Here is a 22,167-nt window from a genome sequence, read left to right on the forward strand (position 1 = left end):
GTTGGAACCATCTATTTGTGACTTTTCCAAACTATTTTTACAAAGTGTGTATTCTTTGTTGTGTTTGGTCACTGAAGTTTCTGTTCTGTTATTTCTTTGGTTGGCTGGTACCTGGCAATGATTTCTTTAAATGCCTGGCTCTCAAAAGGGGAAAAGAAAATAAAAAAGTACTGTCTCTTTAAATGCTCATGGGGTTGAAACAGTGGTCACTTTCTGTTCTGGCCCTGTAACAATCAAAAGTAACCATTAACAATCAAAACACACAATCCCAATTTTTGAAGGACAAGGCCGTTATTACTCATTCTGGCACCAGCAATGTGCAACAGAAACTCAGCCTCAGTCCCCACAACTGCCTGCCATGGGGATGGGACATGGTAACAGCTGTGCAAAAGGCTAAAATTCTCCAACATTTACCAGCATTTTCATCAAGCTCTTTCCTGGAGGCTATAAGTGTTTCCCTAGGCTCCAGAGTTCCAAAATAGTTGATTCAGACTATTCCTGCTAGTTTAATGGTTGTTTCAGTGAAGGGACTGATTCCTGGAGCTTCCTACTTGACCATCTTCCCCCATTAAAAAAATATATTTTTTTGTTTTCAGTGAAGGTTTACACAGCACTTTAGGCTCCCATTCAATAATTTTTTTTACAAATTGTTCAGCGACGTTGGTTACATTCTTCACAATGTGCGAACATTCTCATTATTTCCATTCTGGTTGTTCTGTTTCCATTAACCTAGTTTCCTTGCCTCTCATCTTTGTTTTAAAGTAATTGTTGACCATTTGGTCTCATATAGGTGATTTTTTAAAGAAGCACTGTACTTATGGGTGATACTCATTATTTTTTGAGCCAATTTGTTAATTAGCTACAGGGTGACCTTAAGGGGTTAGTTTTGGTTCAAGGTCTGCAATGTATCTTAGGACAGTAGCCTCAGGGAGTCCTTCAGCCTCAACCAGTCCAGTATGTCTGGTTTGTTTATATTTTTAAGGAACTGGAGGTTCTGTTCCACATGTTTCTCCCATTCTATCAGGGTCCATCTATTATGGTCCTGATTATCCTCTCAATGGCTTTTAATTCGTACGGAGAAAGGAAGTAGAATTTCTATGAGGAGTTGTTGTCAGGTGCCATCAAGTCAGTTCCGACTCGTAGCAACCCTGTGTACAACTGAACAAAACACCGCTTGGTCCTGTGCTGTCCTCACAATTGTTGCTATGTTAGAGCCCATTGTTGTAGCCACTGTGTCTGTCTGTCTTGTTGAGGGTCCATGATGTCCTTCTCTAGAGACTAGTCCCTCCTAATAACATGTCCAAAGTACATGAGTCAAAGTCTTGCCATCCTTCCTTCTAAGGAGCATTTTAAGAAATAGTGGTAAAATTCAACTAAGACTTTCTATAAGGTTTACTTGAAGAGCATAGGTGAAGTAAATAAACTCTATGTAGCCTCTCTTTTCTGTCTTTAACCTTATTTTAACCTCTTCCTCTTTGCTATATGAGTATCTTCAGGTCTTTCCTATATTGGAAAAAAATTTTTTTTTTTTTGCCTCAACCTTGTGTCCACTTTTAGCTACTGTGCTACTTCTTTACTACCAGTGCCAACCACATTTTTTAAAAACATAATCTACACTTAGTACTGATACTTCTTCACTTCCTAGTGGGCCTTCCTTTTTTAATCATTTTAAATAAATTCATTTTAAAAGTTTTTCTAAATTATTCTTATATCAGACAGAACAGGCTATGTTATGCTGCAGTTAACAACTGACCCGAAAATCTCAGTGGTTTAGAACAAAGGTTCATATTTTTTTTTATATTGTATTTCCTTTGCAGGTCCTCAGAGAGTCTCTGCTTATTGTAGTCAGTCAAGGACCCAGGCTGAGATATCAGCCACCGTATTAAACAATGCTGATTGCTATACCAGAAAGAAAAGAGCTCTAGAGGGTTTCACATTGAAATTGACACATGTTGCTTGGAAAGAACTCACCTGGCCTCTCTCATCTACAAAAAGTACTGAACTTTTTTCCCCAGTGGTTCCTGATTGACTTCCATTTTATCAAATGCTATGGACGCTGCAGTCTCTCATCAAACTTTTTCTGTGACATTCAGTATTCCTGAATAAACACTCCTTTTGAAATTCTTCCTTGGCTTTTCTTTTCTGATTCTTTTAGTACTTTGTAACTATTTCTTCACTTTCATTCCTAGATTTCCCAAATATACCCACTCAGCAAACATTGATACTCCTCAAGTTTATGTTATTTTTCACTAATTCTCTCTTTGTATAATCCCATATATTTTTATGATTATGACTATTATCAAAAATATATTTCCAGCTTCATTCTTTCTTTTCCTCATATATTCAGTGACCTGCTAGACATATGCATATAGGTTGTCCACATTAAACTTATTCAAACCTGGATTCATTACCATCCACTCAAAACTTATTTCTCTCCGTGAATTCTGGATATCATATTATGGTACCACTATCTTCCTGGTTTCTCAAACAGGAAACCCTGGGCCTCTCTCCTTGTCTAGTCAGATATCAGGACTCGCTCTTTTACTTCCTCAATATGTTTTTAAAATCAGTATTCTCCTCTCTATTTCTATCACTATATATTGATAAGTCCTCTTTATTTGTTCATTCAACTAATATATAATTGGATACCTACTTTATCTCAGGTACTGTGTGCTGGGTGTTGAGATTATAGCAATGTCCCTGCCCCCTTGGGCTTCTATTCACATGTAGGACACAATGAACAAATAAATATACAAGATGATATCAGGCAGCATCATATACGTTTTAAGGGCTATATGATGTAAGATATATGAAGTAAACAGGTAGAGGATAGAGTGTCATGGGGGTTGATGGGAGGAGCTCATTTAGATAGGGCGATCAAGAAGACTCTCTGGGGAGGTGCCATTATCTGTTGTCTGGACTATTTGTAATAACATCCTATCCTGTTTCCTTGCCTTTTAAGACTTGCCTCACTTAAATCCACATGACTTAAAGTATGTGTGTGTGTGTGTGTGTGTGTGTGTGTGTATTACCATGCCTCTTTCCTGCTTAATATTTTTCAATGCTTTTCTATAGCTCTCAGGATAAAATCCAAGCTCCTAAGCATGACCTGTAAGATCTTTTATTCATTCCACAAATCTTATTGATAGCCAGTAGGTACTGTTATGTTCTATTACAGGCACTGTAGAGACATCAGTGAATAAAACTAAGTCCTTGCCCTTGTTAACTTTGCATGCTAGTGGGGGGAGACAGATAATAAATAAATTTCTTGTGCGTGTGTTTATGTGTATGTGTGTGTTTAGATGGATAAGTGATCTGATTTACACATACCTCTCCAACCTTATTTGGCTACTCCTTTCTTCTCATTTGGAAACCCTGGTGGCGTAGTGGTTAAGTGCTACGGCTGCTAACCAAGAGTTTGGCAGTTTGAATCCACCAGGTGCTCCTTGGAAACTATCGGGCAGTTCTACTCTGTCCTGTAGGGTCTCTATGAGTCGGAATCGACTCGACTGCAGTGGGTTTGGTTTTGGTTTGGATTTTCCCTCTCATTTTACCCTCTAGAAAGAATGAAGTGATTTTTTATACTCCTATTTTTACACTTTTTAGAGAGGAGGGATATGTGTGTTCCTTTATATTCCCCATGCAGGTTCCTCTTCCTAAAAGATTCTTCCTACCCTTATTATACGCGTGTCTAAATTTTTTTGTTACTTTAACACTCAGCCTAGGTGCCATCTGTCATCCCTTCCAGGAACTCTTTCCTGAATACCTAAATAGAGGTAAAGGCCCCCTTTGTGCTGCGAGAGCACCTTGTCAGTACCCTGCTCTTAGCACTTAAGAGGTTATATTTAAATTGCCTTTTCTTCCACATTCTAACTCCTCCACTAGGTTGAGCTTCTTAAGGGAGGAATTACATCTTATTCTTCGTTTATTAGCTTAGTACAGGTATATCGCACAGTAGATTCCCCCAATGAAGTTCTGTAGAATTGAGTGAAATTTCACTAAGACAAATGTTATAGCCAACCACAGAGAAAAAAATGAGTACAAAGAAAGTTTGACAGCAACCAAATTCAAAAATGGAAGATAGTCAAAAGATCTTCCTGATCATCTAAGTGATTATTTGAAAGGAGATTGCAAAATAAATAAAATAAATAACCAAAATTTTTAGCAGAGCTTCCAGACTTAAACAGACTAGGAGGAAAAGCCTGGCAGTCTACTTCCAAAAATCAGCCAGTGAGAACACTATGGATCACAGCAGAATATTGTCCAATATAGTGTTGGAAGATGAGCCCCCTCAGGTTGGAAGACACTGAAAATACACGTTGGCTGCAACAATGGACTCAAGCATGCCAACAATTGTGAAGATGGCACAGGACCGGGCAACATTTTGTTCTGTTGTGCGTGGGACTGCCCTGAGTCAGAGCTGATTCGACTGCAGCTAACAACGAAAAGACCAAGCAGCTTTGTGAGGACTTAAATGAGGGAACACACAACCCCAAGTGGGAGTTGTGCCTCATCAAAAAGAGAACACTCATGTGAACCTACCACTCAAAAGAGTTATTGGCAATTTTCTTCTCACCTCGAAATGAACCAGCTCAATGTGCTTTGGGGCTTCTTAAAGCTTACCAAAGCTAGTTTTGTGTAATCAGGAAGAAGAAACAACTTCCTTTAGGGACTATGGACAATGACAGAGGGACACTGTGAGGCTAGCTGTATCACACTCTCCCATAATGAAAACTATGCCCCAGACCAATGTGTACCTCCTGGACTGGGGGCTTTTAGCAATTTTGAGCGATTTTCTCCCTGCTCTTTATGTTTTTTTTTTTCCTCAAAAAAATTTTTTTTTTGGTTATCATTCATAAGAAACTCAAATTATTTGGCACAATTATTCAGCTATTTATATCAAAAGAGCTAGTTTTTACATGATTAATGTAATCAATGTCACTGACTTGTACATGTAAAAAATATTCAATTGACCAAAAAAAAAAAAAAAAACACACACACACAAAAACATTCCCCCAAAATTGGGAGAAGAAAAACAAACAAAATCTTGTTTTTGGTTGAGGTAGGAAGGTTTATCACGAATTAATAAAGAAGTTGCTCATATAAATGGTCATTTAAAAAATATAGAAAATGATTTCATTTGTAATAGAAAGTTAAGTATTTTATGGTAAAGATGGGCCTTAACAATGAGAAGAAATGCAACTATTCATGTATCGTTATGTTTTTTTTAGTTTTAATTGTTTTGGAAACTGGAAAATATTTTAAAACTAAAAAAAATACTTAAGGGTGCTTCAAATTATTAAAATGGCCAATACATTAAAACAATTTTACCTTAAATATGTATTTAGATTCTCTATTTTTAATAATGATTTTAAAAACAGGTTTTAAGCATGCTTATTTCGGTCTCAACACACCTATCACAGATACTGTTGGGGACTTTGGCTTTGGCATTCTATTGTCACCTAGTGGTGATTTAGGCAAATTGCAGGTTTAGTTTTTTGAAAAGTGAATAAAATCTCTCTTGAAGATTCTATATCTAACTAAAGTTAAATGCCAGAAAATTCCTTTGATTCTCTGACTTTTATGTGTAAAAATACACATTTACTTAAATTGGTTTGGAAATCTGAACAATTGTTTCCATTGTGGTTATTGAACTATATTCCTTTTAAAAAATCATTTGATTATCTAGATAACATTGTTTCATAAGCTGTGTTTAGAAAATTTCCCCATGGTAGAAATATACCCCTTCGTGAGAATATTTATAATTTTATTTCCATGTAATATTTTGTTTTTCAGTCCGTTCTCTGAGATATCTGTGCACACTTTTTGTGGATGTCTTTGAAATGATGTGAAATTTTTAGAAAGATTGAAAATATATATATAGCTATTGAATGAGCAGGCATGGGATTACTCAAATCGTATCGTGGCATTTAACAAAACCGGTGTATATTTGGGTGTCTCTTTACCCATATTATGTTCCTTGGCTTGCTATAGTTGATGATGAATCAGTCAACATGTTTCTAAAACCAGTAACTGAACCATGTAATTAATAACTCCCATCGAGGGAGGGATGGAACATTTTGGGCTTGTTGAGTGAGTTAGCTACTATCACATCTGTCCCCGTAGTCAGGTTCTGCCAGAGGATGGTGCCAGACCTTTTCTGGCCTTTGAACACAAACCTGAGATTTTCCCCTGATGTCCACATCTTTAAATGACTCCAGCAGTGCTGATGGAGATGAACCTGGCAGTCGGAAATGAGGGGGAAAAAAAGAGCTGCCAACATCTAACTTATGGCAAGTGAACAGCTACTCTCTGGCTTCAGCTGTTTCATTTAGATAAATGCTTCTAGGAAGATGAGAAAACACCATTTGCATTTATGGGTTTAATCATGGCAGTTACAGCTTAACTATCTGGCTTCAGCTGTGTAGAAGTACATATCGTCATCTGCCTCTTCCTCTCCTTTTTCCTTTTCTTGATCTTGCAGCCGCTCTCAAATCAGCACATTTCAATAGTTGGAATCTAGCGAATAGCAGGTGTGGCAGGTTAAAAAACATGATTGGCGCCTACATTCCCTTATTTCCTACAGTGATATACCGGAACTCTGCTTTTGCTAGGGAGCTGTAGCTGATGCTTTCCAATGGCTGTAGCCAGTCCTGGATGATGGGACAGGAACTGTTGAAAATATGCTTGGAATTGCCTTACGAAATGAGTTGGAGCATTAGATAGAAATAAAATTAGTCCATATTGGCCTGGGGCTATTCTGGAAAGAGTCGTAGCATGTTGCCATGTAGCTATCTCATGTGCACAAATTATGGTCTCAATTTTATGGTGATTTCTGAGTTGTGTCTTCATTGCATATGATACGACTTAGTTTTTTCTGAATAAATTTAGTCACTGAATGGAGAACGTGTTGCGGCTAGCTGACATGGCTAATATCCAGGGGTTTTGAGGGTCTAGGATAAATGCTTATGGTCCTGATGTATGTTTGTTTTGCTTCATTTTATTTTTAATCACATGGGATATGTAATATTGTTAGAGAAATACAGTTTGTAAGTCAGGATTTTTTTTTATGGTTAGTATAATGGAACTACCCTATCTCATAGCCATTCTAATATTTAAAAGCATACATTTTCTCATGTTTTCACATCACTGATTAAGATAAATATTACCATTTGAATATATCAGATTGTGCAACACAAGGTCAAAAAAGTTAAGTAAATTATTTATGATCACACAGTTAATTACTAATCATATACCACCATATTTGTAAATCACTTTACATTTGAGTTAATTATTCATACATATTATATTTCTGTTTCATCGAACAGTGTCACAGTCAGGTATGGAGTCCAGCTCTCTTATTTCTAGTTCTGTGACTACCTCTAAACCTGGTGTTGGCAAACTTGTTCTGTAAAGGGCCAGATGGTAAATATTTTACTTTTTCGGGGCCAGATGGTTGTACGACTACTCAACTCTGCCATTGTAGCTCGAAAGCAGCCATAGATAATAAACAAATGGGTGTGGCTGCATTCCAATAAAACTTTATTTTAAGAAATAGGTGTCGATCCAGGTTTGTCCAACTCCTGATCTAAGCCAGTAGCTTCCAAACTTCTCCTTACTCAGAGCCTCTATGTTTGCCATCTAGGCCTTGTTCCAGCCCCCCAACTTGTACTTTCAAACAAATTTAATATTGAGTAATAATGAGTTCATGCTCCCATTTTTTAATTAACTAAAGGCATAAATAAATACCAATCAAATCTTATCATGGCCACATTTCTTAAAAACTGTGACAGATATAGCCTTGTGATACCCAGAAACCAATTGCATATCAGGAACACTGCCACCTACGTGATGACTTGAAAATTATATGATGATATAACTCAAGCCCTGGGTCCTGGACTAGTTGACCACCCCCTTCTTTAGCTTCTGTAGCCTGTTACATACAGACCACAGAAAGAGGCCCACCTTGCCATCGGGTTGTGAGAACAATCCCCTGATGTCTTCATCTCTAAACTCACACCGTAGCTATTCTCCTCAGTCACTGTGCAAACTCATCAAGCTGAGAAGTTAACCCCAAGATTGCCTGTGGAGATAATCCTCTTGTTTGGGATGACATAACCATTTCATTAGTGAGTAAGCATATTTTTAGAATTATATTGAAATATGCAAGTGACTCAAACTCAAATATTGATATTTTTGTGTTAAACTCATTGCCATCGAGGTGATTTCAACTCACAGCTCCCCATAGGACAGAGTAGAACTGCCCCATTGAGTTTCCGTGGAGCAGCTGGTGGATTCGAACTGCAAACCTTTTGGTTTGTGGCCGTAGCGCTTAACCACTGCACCACCGGGCCTCCCATTTTTGTGTTAGGGGATATATGTTTTTAATGTTGAAAAGAATTTGGCTTATTGCACTAACGGTTCAGCCTTGTGGTTCTTAACATGTACTTGAGTAATTGATTAGACTTGTGGCTTTGAGTTAGAACTCTTACTAAGTTTGTAAGAATTATCATATTTGAATGTTTAATTGCAAGAATTACCTGTATTTTTTGAAAGGGTTTGTTTGTCAGATGATTAGAGTGCTTAAAAAGAAAACTGATTATATTAAATTTATAAGTGTAGTTTAAAGTGTTTAAGTGAGTTTCATTAAGTTATTATCAGTTTCTCTTTGAATGTAATAATATTAATAGACTAATAAGAAAACTAAGGATTTTAAGAAAGGCACAGCTTTTTAATTTTGTGTGTGTGTGTGTGTTAGGTGCCGTTAAGTTGGTTCCAACTCATAACAACTCTCTGTACAGCAGAACGAAACACTGCCTGGTCCTGTGCCATCCTCACAATCGTTGCTGTGCTTCAGCCCATTGTTGCAGCCACTGTCAGTCCATCTTGTTGAGGGTCTTCCTCTTTTTCACTGACACTTTAAGTTACCGAGCATGATGTGCTTCTCCAGAGACTGGTCCCTCCTGATAACATGTCCAAAGTATGTTGAGACGAAGTTTCACTATCCTTACTTCTAAGGACCTATATTTGCTTCTAAGGAGCAAGTTTCTTTCTTTCTTCCTTTTTTTGAAATTCAAAATCTAACAAATTGATAAATAAGGTAACAGGTGCCTGAACAGTCTTTTCTGTTTATATCCTCTAGCACGTCACAAAGAAAACCCTCACACTGATAGTGATCAGTGTGAGTAATCAGTGTGACTGTCCTGGGTTGATGGGATTCCAGGCACAGCAACAAAACGTGACATTTTAGTTAGATCGTACCATTTACAGTTTCCAGAGGCTTTTGAAATATTGGAAATGGTTCATGACTCTCCATGACTGTCTTCTAAGACCATGATTTTGTCAGTTACTTACATTAGACACCTTTGTTATATGTAAAGTTAGCTTCCTAGTTGACTGTTAATTGTAATTTTATATTTAAGTAGCTGAGAGTTCTTGTTTTAACCGCAAGAGGAGTGAAATCTGCTGAGATGCTGCTCTGAGGAGCTGTGAATTGGTCCCAGCATCAAACAGAGTGAGTGGCTCGTCTTCAAGCCTGACCTCTGAGGTAATGTCTCAGAACTGAGTTTTCAACAAAATAGATAAAGAATTTTTATTAAGTTTCCTGAGTTGAAAACACATCCATCTTCTCATTTTGCTGGACAATGTATTTACCATTAAGGACCTGCCTGTCTCAGTGAGAGCTCTAGGCTCAAGGCTGCCATGGAGGGCACGCAACCTTGCCTGAATCCCAGTCGTATTACAAGTCCTGGTGGAGGTGCTGCCCTTTTGCCCTCGTCCTTGGGAAATTCATCAGTTCCTAGAGCTGCTAGAGATTGCAAGACGTTATCTCATTCAGCCCTCTGACTCCAAGCAGGAATTCACTTAAATTATCTCTGCCAAGGAGAATGTCTTCATGTACTGCTTGAATAATTAAAAATCAATTTCAAAGTTTTTTGTTTTTGTTTTTTTTTAATTTAACTGTGGAGGACTGTGCTCTACCTACTCCTAAGATCTGCCGGGTTGGCGAGTTGCCTTGCTACGCTATGAGAAGTAATGATGGTAAAGATAATTAGCAATCCAAAACCAGTTGCCTTTGAGTGGATTCCAACTCATGATGGTTTTCAATGGCTGATTTTTTTATTTTGGAAGTAGATCACCAGGCCTTTCTTCTGAAGCATCTCTGGGTGGACTCGAACCTCCAGCTTTTCTGTTAGCACCACCCAGGAATTCCAAAAAGGTAATTAGGCTTCACATATGTTGAGCCTTTTCTGTGAGGCATGTATGAACTAAAGGCTTTCTGTGCACTCGCTTATGTAATCATCACAGCTACCCAATGGAGCAGATCCTGTTCTTGTCCCCATTTTACAAATGAGAAAATTCAGGTTCAGAGCTCCCAAGTGGCAGAGTTGGGATATGAAACCCGAGTCTGTCTCACTCCAGAAGCTGTGCTTTTAACCTCTGTTATTCCGCTTTCCCTGGTTACAGTGCTTAGTTTGTTTTCTTTTTGTGCTTCTCTTCCTAGGATAAATTATTAGGCTACATGAAGAATTATATAATATAGTACAAATTGAAGGATTTGAGGGATTAAGGAATTAATGGTATTCCTATGAGTCCCACCTGTTATTAATTTGCAGTATCTGTGGTTGGAAGGCAGTATTTACTGACATGGTAAAGCTGGTGTAAAAGGAGATAGTGCTTTGCTCTGCATTTTCCTCCTTTGCTAACTGCCCCATACTGCATTAAATTTTAGCTCTTACTGTATGAAAAAGTAGACAAGTCAGTCTGGTGAGTTATCAAGGCATCATGGAAAACATTAGGAAGTAAACCTGAGAGCTATGATTTAAAATATGAGTGTGGCTTTTATTCTTGGTCCTGTGGATTGGTAGCCCTATAGGTTCACAAGGCACTTGGGTGAGATCCTTTCTCTCTAAGTAAACGTCAGTGGAGAGCCATCTCTCCCGTGGCTTCAGTGGGTGCGCATTATGGTGGACAGAGCTGCAACCAGCAAATTATATCCTGAATCTTTCCTTCTAACTGTTGAACTGAAAACAACAACAATAACCAACTTATTTTGGTAGTGCATGCTGCAGGATGTATATCGGTTATCTTCACAATATTGCTGTCGTTGGCAGTGTTGAGAATTGTGTTCTATTTTAAATTCTAATATTCTCCGTAATTTAAGAGCAGCTCTGGAATTAACTCTGTTTTTTCCGTGGTGAAAAAGTGATGGAGAGTAAATGCACCCAGCCTGGCCCCTGGTTTCCAGGCTGGCTACAGTGAGAACTGTCAGGGAGATAGATGGGGGCTCTAAGGTTTCCTGGAGTTTGCAGCCATGTGTGGGCACCACATGTGGTGTGTTCGGTGAATACAAATACAAGAACACATGCTGTTTCCATTAGGGACACTTCAGACCCCTCTCTGTCCCCAGCCTCACTGCAGCGATGAATGGGTCATTTATCATAGGCCACTTACCGATACTGACTGGCGCTTCAAGCCCTGCTACAAAAGTAAGCCGCAAACAGTGTGCCTTAGTTCCCTTAGAATGTTTATCGTACAATGATAGTATTTCTTAACAATTCACAAATTCATTTGCAAAGAAGCAGTGTTGTACTAGCAGCTTCTACAGGAAACTATATTTAAAATGTAAACCTGACCCTGTCTTTACCTTGCTTAAACCTAGCCATGTCTCATGACAGTCAAAACCCCTCAAGACTGGGTTCCACCTTCTCTGTAGCCTCATTCTCCGGCAGGACCTCTAGAAAGCTGAACTGCCGCTGTTTAGTTCTCTGCACGTATCACACAATTGTTGGCCTTCCCTTTCCTTTGCTTCTTTGTTTCTTTTGCTGACAAGAGCCTTTTCTGCCTTCTTTGTCAAGACAATGCTTCCTCATCTTATGAGACACCTCCTGCGTGCCTTTCCTTTTTCTCTTCCTCCTATCTGGGTTCCGTGTCCTCCTCTGTGTGCTCAGAGAATGGGGAGATGTCCTGTGTCGTAATAGCTCTTACCCCACTGTTTGATACAATCCTGTCTGTCTTTGCCTCGTGGTGTGTCCAGCCTGAAGCCTGGATTGCTGTCTGTTTTCTCACTCAACCTCAGGTGCCCCGCCCAGTGCCTGGAGCAGCTCGGGCAGCCGGCAGCGATTCGTGAACTGAGTCGAGCTGCCTTGTGAGCAACTCTGAGCTCCACTCAGGCGCAGTCACATACGATTCTCATTAGCTTTCTTATCCCGGTGAATTACACACCCCCACCCTGAGAAAGTTCATACTGAGCACTGGCCGGCAGCATGCCTCCCTCAGTTTTCCATGATTGAAGAGCCCAGATATACAAACCGTACAATCTGTTTTCTTTCATGAGTGTTGTTGCTAGAGACCCCTTTTATTGAGTGTTGTCCCGGGCGGTCTTAGCAGGCACCCAGCAGCTGCATCCTCCTTTGTTTACACTTAAGAGGAAAGCGGTATCTTGGAGAGAGTGCCTGGTATCTTGATGATCTTAATCATTGCCCTGTTTTATCTGGCATACTGTCCAGGGTTGGACAGATCTTGCCCCCAGCCGGGCGCTAGGAAAGTTTCCCACTGCGTCAGTGTGTGCTTGCATACTGTTTACTTTCAGGAGATGCATTTTCTTCCTAACCAGGCTCTGGGTGTGTACAAGCTGAAAAGATCCTGTCTTCCTCCCTTTTGTAGAACGTTTCCATTGATGTATAGCACATCCCTGGCTTATATTCTGTCTAACTTTTACTAGTTTGCGATACTTGATCTATCTTCTTCAGCATTTTTTCAAAAGTTCACAGAGCACAGTGAGAATGACAGGATCTTTGAAGTTAGAGACCTGGGGCAGAAGATGAACACCACCACTTAAGGGCTTGTGATCTTTGCCCTATTACTTGACCCTTTTGAGCCTTAGTTTTCTCATTTGAAAATGGGGATAGTTACTTTGTCATTAGATTGGCGTGCAAGTTCAATAAGATAATTCATACATAGAAAGTGCCAAATACTTGGTTACTGTGATGCTTACCATATGCATCTATGCCAGGGTCTATGTGGGTTATATAAAAAAAAAGACACAGGAAACAAGTATGTAGCAGTATAACGCATGATATAAAAATGGCAAGACTAGCTCCTGAAAGAATCACAGAATGTTAGATTGGAAAAGAGCCTGAGAGACCATCTCGTCTACGTCCTTATTGTACAGATTCTGTAAACATTTGTTGAATGTCTGTTCTGTGCCAGACCTGGGGCTGGTGTGCAAGTCCTCAGAGCAGCACTGAGGTAGATATTTTTATTCTCCATTTTATAGATGAGGTCAAATGGTCTGCTCGAGTAGCAAAGCAGCGTTCAAACCCAGACCTCTTGTGTTAGGTGCCAAGTTCTTTCTATTACACCGTAGTCCTTCCATTTAGCAAATAGGTGAACTTTTTCTACCATTGTGGCAAGACTTCAGGTTCCTTGCTTTGGACACATCAACAGGAAAGACCAATTGCCAGAAAAGGACAACATGGTTGGTAGAGTCAGTGAAAATGAGGGAAACCCTCCATGAGATGGATTGGCACACTAGCAGCAACGATAGACTCAAACATACCAATGACCATGAAGATGGCACTGGACCGGGCAACGTTTTGTTCTGTTATACGTAAAGTTGCCGTGAGTCGCAGCCAACTCGGCAGCAGCTAACAACAGCAACAAAGCTAAAGGTGAAGAGTGAGAACAGAACTGGCTATTTACTTTTAGCTTTTGCAGTAGAAAAATTTAATGGAAGAGGTGGATTTAAAGTGCTCTTTGAAGGATAGGTGTTAGTTTGATACCCACCCACTGCTGTCGAGTCGATTCCGACTCATAGCGACCCTATAGGGCAGAGTAGAACTGCCCCGTAGAGTTTCCAAGAAGCGCCTGGCGGACTTGAACTGCCGACCTTTTGGTTAGCAGCCATCACACTTAACCACTACACCTCCAGGGTTTCCGAAAAGTTTGATAGGAGACGGATATAAGAGGCATTTCAGATGGGGAAATAGCATAAAATAGAAACAGGTGAAAAAACTCAAGGCTTATTCAGGAATATCTACTAGTGCCCTTTGATTGAGCTGGAAGGTTTACACAGGAGATGAGATAGGAAAGGAGCCTGGTTATGAAAGGTCTCTTACAGGCCAGGGTGAAGAGCTTGACCTTCATTCTAAAGGCAGTGGCAAGTGAGAATCTGTCTGTAGTCTGAGGTGTAAGGCGGGCAGTGAGAGACAGACAGCAGCCTCTCCAGCTTGATCCGGTTCTAAAGACGAAAATGCCGAGAAGGGCTACCCCCTTTTAACATTTATTTGTTAATTGTATTTTTTGTATTTCAGTGTGTCATATGGAAGCATTTAGCACAGGCAAGTACTATGGTATAGAATAGTCTGATTATAGTTTGTGAGTTTCCAGCGTAGGTGAAGTGTTCTTTTGTGATGTTTTGAGTCCCCTGAAAAAAACTGAGTTTCAGTTCCGACTACACCATTTATCTGACCACAGATTCAGCTTCCACGTCTATAAAACAGAGAAAATCATTAACAGGTATCCCTTACGTTACAGAATCCGTCTTGGGATGAAATGGGGTTATCATGTGCTAGCAAATGATACTGGTATTATTTTATTGGTTAATAACAGGAGCTATACAATCTTCTTTTGTGGTGCAGAACGACAACATATCTTCTTACTGCATTTTGGTTTCTATTAAATATAGCTGGAAGTCTGAGATTTTTCCCCCATTTTGAGGCATAAAAAAAGGGTTAAAATAGTTATTCAGCTGTCATGCATCTATAAAGAAAATTTCTGCTTCTAAACGTTATCGAAGCCCCAAAGGGAAGTTCCTATTCCCTGCCATTTGTGAATGTAAGTATAACTTCTGAAAAATAACTTTCCACAATAAAAAAGTGAAGGTCTGGCTGTGCTGTCTGTCTCTGTATTCTGTTCTAGTTAGCTCTAAGGGCATCTGAATGATAACTGCTTTCTCTCTTAATACATAATGACTCCACTTGAACATATCTTGCTTGTAGGCATGATACCAGCAACATCAAGGCTAGGCACTCGCAGGAGACCTCCTTCTAGGTGTGTGCGAACGGCCAGCTAGATCACTTTCACTTCACTGAGCTGTGAAATTGACACCAAATTGTGCCATTAGCTTGTTTCTGAAGGGTACGTTGTGCTGGATGTTCTCTTGCTTGCATGGTACGTGAAAAAAGATGACAAGATGAAAATGTCCCACAAATGAACACGAGTGAGAAAATTTAGATGGAATTTGTCATGAATTAAAAACATTGAAAAATGTATCAAGAGCCCCTGGAAGCAAAGGTGCTGAGAATTCAGAGCAGGCACTTAGTACTTGGGGAGAAGAAAATGTAGAGCTTTTTGTTTCTCTTTTGAGGCTTTTTCAGATTTTCATTTGCCTTCTTTATGCCCTGCTAGGAAGAAGACAATTCTGGTCATTCAGTAGTACATCCCTGCTCACTGATATATGTGTAGTGGTGTGTTTACTTGAGTGTTTTTCCTCTCTGTAGTTAAATCACCCTTTGCCTTCTTTTGATTAGAAAATCAAGCTAAATTTTAACTCAGTAAAATCTCTTCCCCATATTTGAAATCAAGGGAGGAAGTTCAACGACAAATGTGGTGGCTGTCCTTGTAAAAGCATTTCGAGTGTCGAAGAAGTGGCTGGTCTCCAACCTCCGCTCTTTGCCTTCGCTCTTCTCCCAGATAGCAACTTAGCTCACTCCCTCACCTCCCCCCTCCTCCCCGCCCCAGGCTTTTCCTCAAACCCGCCCCCAGCTCTGTCTTTCTATATCCCTGGTTTATCCACACCCCCCACACTGACTTTATCACTCTCTAACTTATTGCTGTATTTATTGATTCTTGGCACATGTGTGTATATATATATATCCTAATTGTTACATCTTTGAAACCAGGATTTGTCTAACAATTGATGGCATATAAATATGTATATTTGCTTTCTTTATTGTCATTTTCTCCCTTCTAGCATATAAGCTCCATGAGGGCAAAACGTTTTCTTTATGTTGTGCATTCTTTATCTCCAGTGCCTAGAACAGTGCCTGGCACATAATGGGTGCTCAATAAATATTTGTTGAATGAATTGCATGAGCTGTCTGGGTTCAAGGGAGTGGGCAGAAGCTATTCTACGTTTACTCCTGTATCCTTGCCTCTCCCTTTCCTATTTACCTTTATATTAGCCTGCTTGTCTTCTTTGTGCCAGAGGACACTGTCACTATACCTGGCCCCCACCACATCCCACCCCACATACCTTGTGGGGTCACTAAAGCAGTGAGCTGTGGCTTACAGTAGATGTCTGTTTTCTCTTCACTAAAACCCAAGCTTAAAACTCTTAAGACTGACCCTGCTGGGTCAGAACTATACTTTGTCTAGCCCTGTAGTCTGTAGTACATGATAGGGGCATCAAAGCTCACATTGTATTAGAATCCAAAAACCCACTGCCGTCGAGAATAGTGCTTCTCAAATTAACTGTGGTTAAGGATCAGGCTTAAATTTCTAATCTGTCACTGATTGACACTTTTTTTTTTTATTGTGCTGTAAGTGAAAGTTTACAGATCAAGTCAGTCTGTCTGATTGACACTTTTGTTAAAAAAAAAAATGAAGTAAAATGTAAAAAATAGAGTTACAAGTCCATGGATTTTATTAATAGATTAAACAGACATAAAATTACTCTGTCAGGTTGATAAAAGTTTCTAAATGTTTACTCTAAATTCCTGTACATCTTTCCTTGTAGACCAAACAGTTTGCAGATGAGCACTGGTCCACAGACCACAGTTTGAGATTGAAAAGCACCATGCCAGGGCATCGTTGCCCAACTTGATGTCAATTCAAATTTAGGATGACATCTAAAATCAATCTGCTTTTTATTATTTCCAGTTTCTTACAGGTTATTGGTGTAGTGGTTAGGAGCTTGGCTGCTAACCAAAAGGTTGGCAGTTCAAGTCTACCAGCTGCTCCTTGGAAACCCTATGGGGCAGTTCTGTCCTGTCCTGTAGGGTTGCTATGAGTTGGAATTGACTCAAAGGCAATGGGTTTGGTTTTTTCTGGGTATAGGTTATTGGTCATATATGTTAATAAAGTTGAAACTCTTACCTAACCCAATCAGCTCCAGTAATTGGTTGCTTAATGGGAAAAATCATTAGAATAATGATTTTTTATAATAATTAACTAAAATAAACATAAAAAATACTGACCTACTAAACCTTCCCTTTCAATGCAGGCCTTAGAGTTCTACTGAGTTGCTCTTGCACAAACTCTACCCACTGATGTTCTCAATTTCTTCAAAGAGATGCAAGAATTGAAAATATTTACAGAGAAATCTGGATGCACAACCCCTCTACATTTTTATGATTTTTTTTCTAATTTTCGTAGTTATTTTGCCTATATTCAATTCACCCCAAATTCATTGTCATTCTAAAAGTGTTCAATGTAGTTTTTAGAGAAATAACTGCTTTCTCTTTTGCACTCACAGTTCATCAGTTTACACTACATTATGTAATTACTATAACAAGTAAATGCGACGTAAACTGGTTTGGGAGCAGTCATCCCAGCTCTTGGTAAGTGTACTATTCCACGAGAAGGAGCAAAGGTGCAGGGGAATTCAGGAGAGTGATCACAGGTGATCCATGCGCTGTGGCACCAGGCAGTGTGTTCTACAGAGGGAATGGAAAGTGCAGGTAATCTGGCGAGTTAGTATGTGGATTCGAAAATGACTTGGAATCGAGTTTGTGCTATGCCATTTTATTAATCAATGCTTCCTATCTTACCTTCAAAGTACAACTTTCAAGCTTCTAATAGCACTCCTTGATTTCTGTTGAATGAATCAGTTTTCAGCCATCCTACTCATGATTATAAATACTTCATTCATGTCCTCACTTAGCTTTTTGTAGTTAAAGAAGAACGTGGCATTTTTAGGGTATATACCCACATGACATGTACCAATTCTTTTGATTTTTTAATTTCTTGTTCTCTGGTTTTATTATCACTTTCTTACATTGTTATAACCACACTGCTTTATGTTTCATACCTGAAACATGAGAGGGGAGAGAAGCTCATTTTAGAGTAACTTTTTATTTTTTCCTAATTTCAAACTTAAAAAAATTTGTTAGAGTAGTTCAAAGAGCTCCCATGTACTTTCTACACAGATTCATTATTTTGTCCCACCGTTTTATCCCTACGTACCTCAGTGTGTATGTACTGAGAATGAGGACACTTTCTTACATAACCATAGTACAGTTATCAAATTCAGAAAATTTACATTGATTCAACACTATTTTCATATCCATAGCTCATATTTAAATTTTGTCCATTGTCCCAATAATGTTTAACCTGGCTATTTTTTCCTGGTCCATGATCTAATCTAGGATTATGCATTGTATTTAGTTTTCATATCTCCATAGTCCTCTTTTGACCTGAACAGTTCCCCAGCCTTTGTCTGTCCTTGATACTTTTGAAGAGTACAAGTCATTTATTTTGTAGAATATTCCTCAGTTCAGATTTGTTTGATGTTTCCTCATGATTAGATTCCAGTTATACATTTTTAGTGACAGGAATACTGCAGAAGTGATGGTTCTTCTTGGCGCGTCCGATCAGGAGGCACATGGTGTTGGAATGCCTCATCCTTTGGGAGATGAGCTTGAGTCATTTAGTTCAGGTGGGGTCTGCCAGATTTCTCCACTGTTAAATTACTATTTTTTCTTTTGTAATTGATAAGTAATTTTGGGGGAGATACCTTAAAATTATACCGTGTTCATTTCACATTAATTTTGTTCTTATCTATTAGTTGAGGTTTTATCAGAAAGAAGAGGTTTTTTTTTTTTTTTTTTTAGCTAGCTAGCCAGCTAGCTTTCTAGCCATCTGCCTGTATATCCTATATCAGTATGATCTCATGAATTCCTGTTTTATTCTCTTATTTTGCTAAATGAGTTAGTTGTTTGCTTTGTGACCTCAATTGTCTGATTAGTCCTAGAAAGTCATTGATTTGTACTTTGTCCAGTTTTGTTCCTATTGTAAGTAGTAGTGATGCTCTTTCTAGCCTTCTACATCTCTGAGCTGGAATGAAAAGTCACTAGCCACATTTTAAGTCCTCAGTTGCCACTTGTGGCTAGTGGTTACCATATTAGACAGAAAAGATTATAGAATATTTCTCATCATTGGTTTAAGTTCTACTAGATAACATTGTATTAGGTAAAAGGGAAATTGGAGAGGAAAAAGAAAGAAAAGGAATAAAATTCTGCTTTGGATGTGATGGAATAACTGGTAGTAGGCCAGTCCTTCCACTGTTAACAATGAGAACACTGGCCAATATACATAGAAGACTGTTTCAGGACAGGGTGTAGGATTGTGATCCCTGAGAGAAGGGAAATAAGAGAATTAAGTCTTAACCATTGGACAGAGTGTAGGATTGTGATCCCTGAGAGAAGGGAAATAAGAGAATTAAGTCTTAACAATTACCCTGGTTCCACCTAAAACCACTTTAGAGGTTGTAATGCAGGGAGAGGAACCCAAACAGGGCACAGTGGCCTCAACTGAGTTGAGGAAAAGTAGATCATAGTTTGGGGAGTTTGAAGTATTTGGACTTTGTGGAGCAGATACAAGAAGGGATGACAAAGAGAAAGCACTTCATGAATCTACATATGGGTCTCTTTTTGAGTTTGAATGATTTCTAAACTGTACTTGCGTAAGTTTATATCCCATGAAGCCAGGAAAAGAATAGCTGTTGAGAGAAAAAACTATTTGAGAGCTGTATCAAACAACTACTAGAACTACCACAAGGCCAGAATGGAAGACCTTGTTAAATGCCAGGGCATTTAATAGGACCTTAAAAAGACCGCATCTTAGGAACAGGGCTAAATACCCCTGGTAAAGGCTGTGCTGGATTCATTCTAACGAACTTAAAAACAAGCCTCAAAATAAACAAGAAGCTAATGTGCAAATAAATTAAGTGATAGAGATGATAGAATTAATAGACAAGTACTTTAAAACAGCTATTATAAATATGTTCAAAGATTTAAAAGAAAACATTTGATGAAGAGAGAAATGTAAGCTATAAGAAAGAACCAAATTAATTCTAGTTTGAAAAAATACAATATCTGAAATGAAAAAAAAAAAAAAAACAGATGGGCTTAATAGTAGATTGCACACAGCTGAAGAAAGAACAAAGAACTTGAAGATGGAACAATAGAAACCATCCAAACAAAAGCAAAGGAAAAAAAAAAAAAAACTGATTACATTAATAGAGCCTCATGGTCCCTTGGATACTGTCAAGTGGTCTAACACATGTGTAATTGAGTTCCCAGGATGGAGGCATACAAATATTTGAAGAAATAATGACCAAGAATTTCCTAATATTGTGAAAATTATGCATCCAGTGAAGCTCAATGAACACATCAAGGCACATCATAATTAAACTGCTGAAAAGAAACGAAGAGAATATCTGAAAAGCATCCAGAGAAAAAAGACATTCCATACAGGGGAACAAAGGTGAAAATGATTGCTGACTTTTCATCAGAAGTAGTGTAAGCCAGGAAACAATAGAATAGCATTGTTAAAATGTTGAGAGAAAAAAAAAAGCAAACTGTCACCTTAGAGTTCTGTATCTGGCAAAAATATACTTCAAAATAAAGACATTTTCAGGCAGGCAAACACTAAGAAAAAATTTTTGCCAGCAGACTTCCACCAAAGAAGTGTTAAAGGAAGTTCTTCAGGTGAAAGGAAAATGATACCAGAGGGAAACTTGAATCTACACAAAGGAAAGAAGAGTCAGAAATGTAAATTTGTGGATAAATATAAATTACTTCTTTGCTTAAATCTCTTATTTATGTAAGGGCTTTTATTTACGTGATAATTGTTTAAAGCAGAAATAATGACAATGTATTATGGGGCTTATAATACATATAGAAGTGAAATGTATTATAATAGTAACACCATAGTACAGGAGGGGGAAATGAAAGAATACTGTTTTAAGATTCTTATATTTCTTACCTGAAGCAGTGTAATATTATTTAAAGATAGACGGTAATAAGTTAAAAATATGTATTGTAAACCCTATCAGCCTTTCTCAAATGGAGTTCCTCATCCCAACCACAGAAAATTATTTGAGTGACTATTGGCTCAATTCTCCCAAGAATGGAATGTAATTAGTACCATTTTACTATGCATAGGAGAGAGGTTAAATCATTATACACACCTGATGCCTTAGGGCATTATGACTTAATTCTGTCATAGAATCACAGTTAAAGAGGACTGTGAGCGCAACCACTTAGAGAGACACACACACAGAGAGAGAAACAGGTGAACATGCTAATACTCCAATAGAGGAGATAAAATGAAATCCTAAAAATACTTGATTAAGAAGACGGGATAAAGAGGGAAAAAGGAAACAAAGGAGAGATGGGAGTTCCAGATTTTAGTGAACCCTCCAAACAAACCATCAGAGCCACTCCCAGTTGTTCAAGCTCAGTCAACTCCTATGAATAAATTTGTATTCCTTTCACCCTAATACAACACCATTAAGATCCATTTCCGTATATAGTGTTCAAGTTTCTGTTGAAATGAATTGGCAAAATCAAAATGTCTATTTTGGTGTTTTGGTATCACCTCAAAGATCACTCTTTGTACCTGATCCTCTTGGTCTAGAACAGTTGTTCTCAAGTGGGGGTGATTTTGCCCCCAAGGGGACATATGACAATGTCTGGAGATGTTTTTGGTTGTCACACTGGGTGGGAGTGGAGGAGCCATAACGCTGCTGGCATCTAGTGAAGAGGTCGGTGATGCTTCTAAATATCCCATAGTTAACAGGACAGCCCCACATTTGAATTATCCAACCCAAAATGTCAATAGTGCCATGGCTAAGAAACCCTGATCTAGAAGCAGTGAGAGATGATAGGAGAGGGGTTAGTTCTCAAGGAGATGACCATCTCTTTCAAGGCAGTGACTTCAGGAGGCCATTACAGGTTCTCAGGCAAGAGAAGACTATCCTTTGGAGGTTCAAGATCCTCAACTTCATCAGAATATGCCCATATATCTCTTCCTTTTTTTTTTCAGGGTTCCATTCCTTCCTAATAAATGCTGTAATTAATTTTCAGAAATCTTGATCCTATGGCTTCAGAATATAAGGATTTCTTTTAGGGTAATCATAGAAGCTTTCTGATTTCTTAT

General features: G+C 38.7%; 1 protein-coding gene across 2 annotated transcripts in view; it reads left to right on the forward strand.

Moving 5' to 3' along the window:
• The window catches only part of TTC28 (tetratricopeptide repeat domain 28), a 780,748-nt gene that overhangs the window by 472,049 nt on the left and 286,532 nt on the right, over positions 1-22,167 (forward strand). The gene's annotated exons all lie outside the window — the stretch shown is intronic.

The sequence above is a fragment of the Loxodonta africana genome, chromosome 19 (assembly GCF_030014295.1).
Source record: "Loxodonta africana isolate mLoxAfr1 chromosome 19, mLoxAfr1.hap2, whole genome shotgun sequence".
Classification (NCBI taxonomy): Eukaryota; Metazoa; Chordata; class Mammalia; order Proboscidea; family Elephantidae; genus Loxodonta; species Loxodonta africana.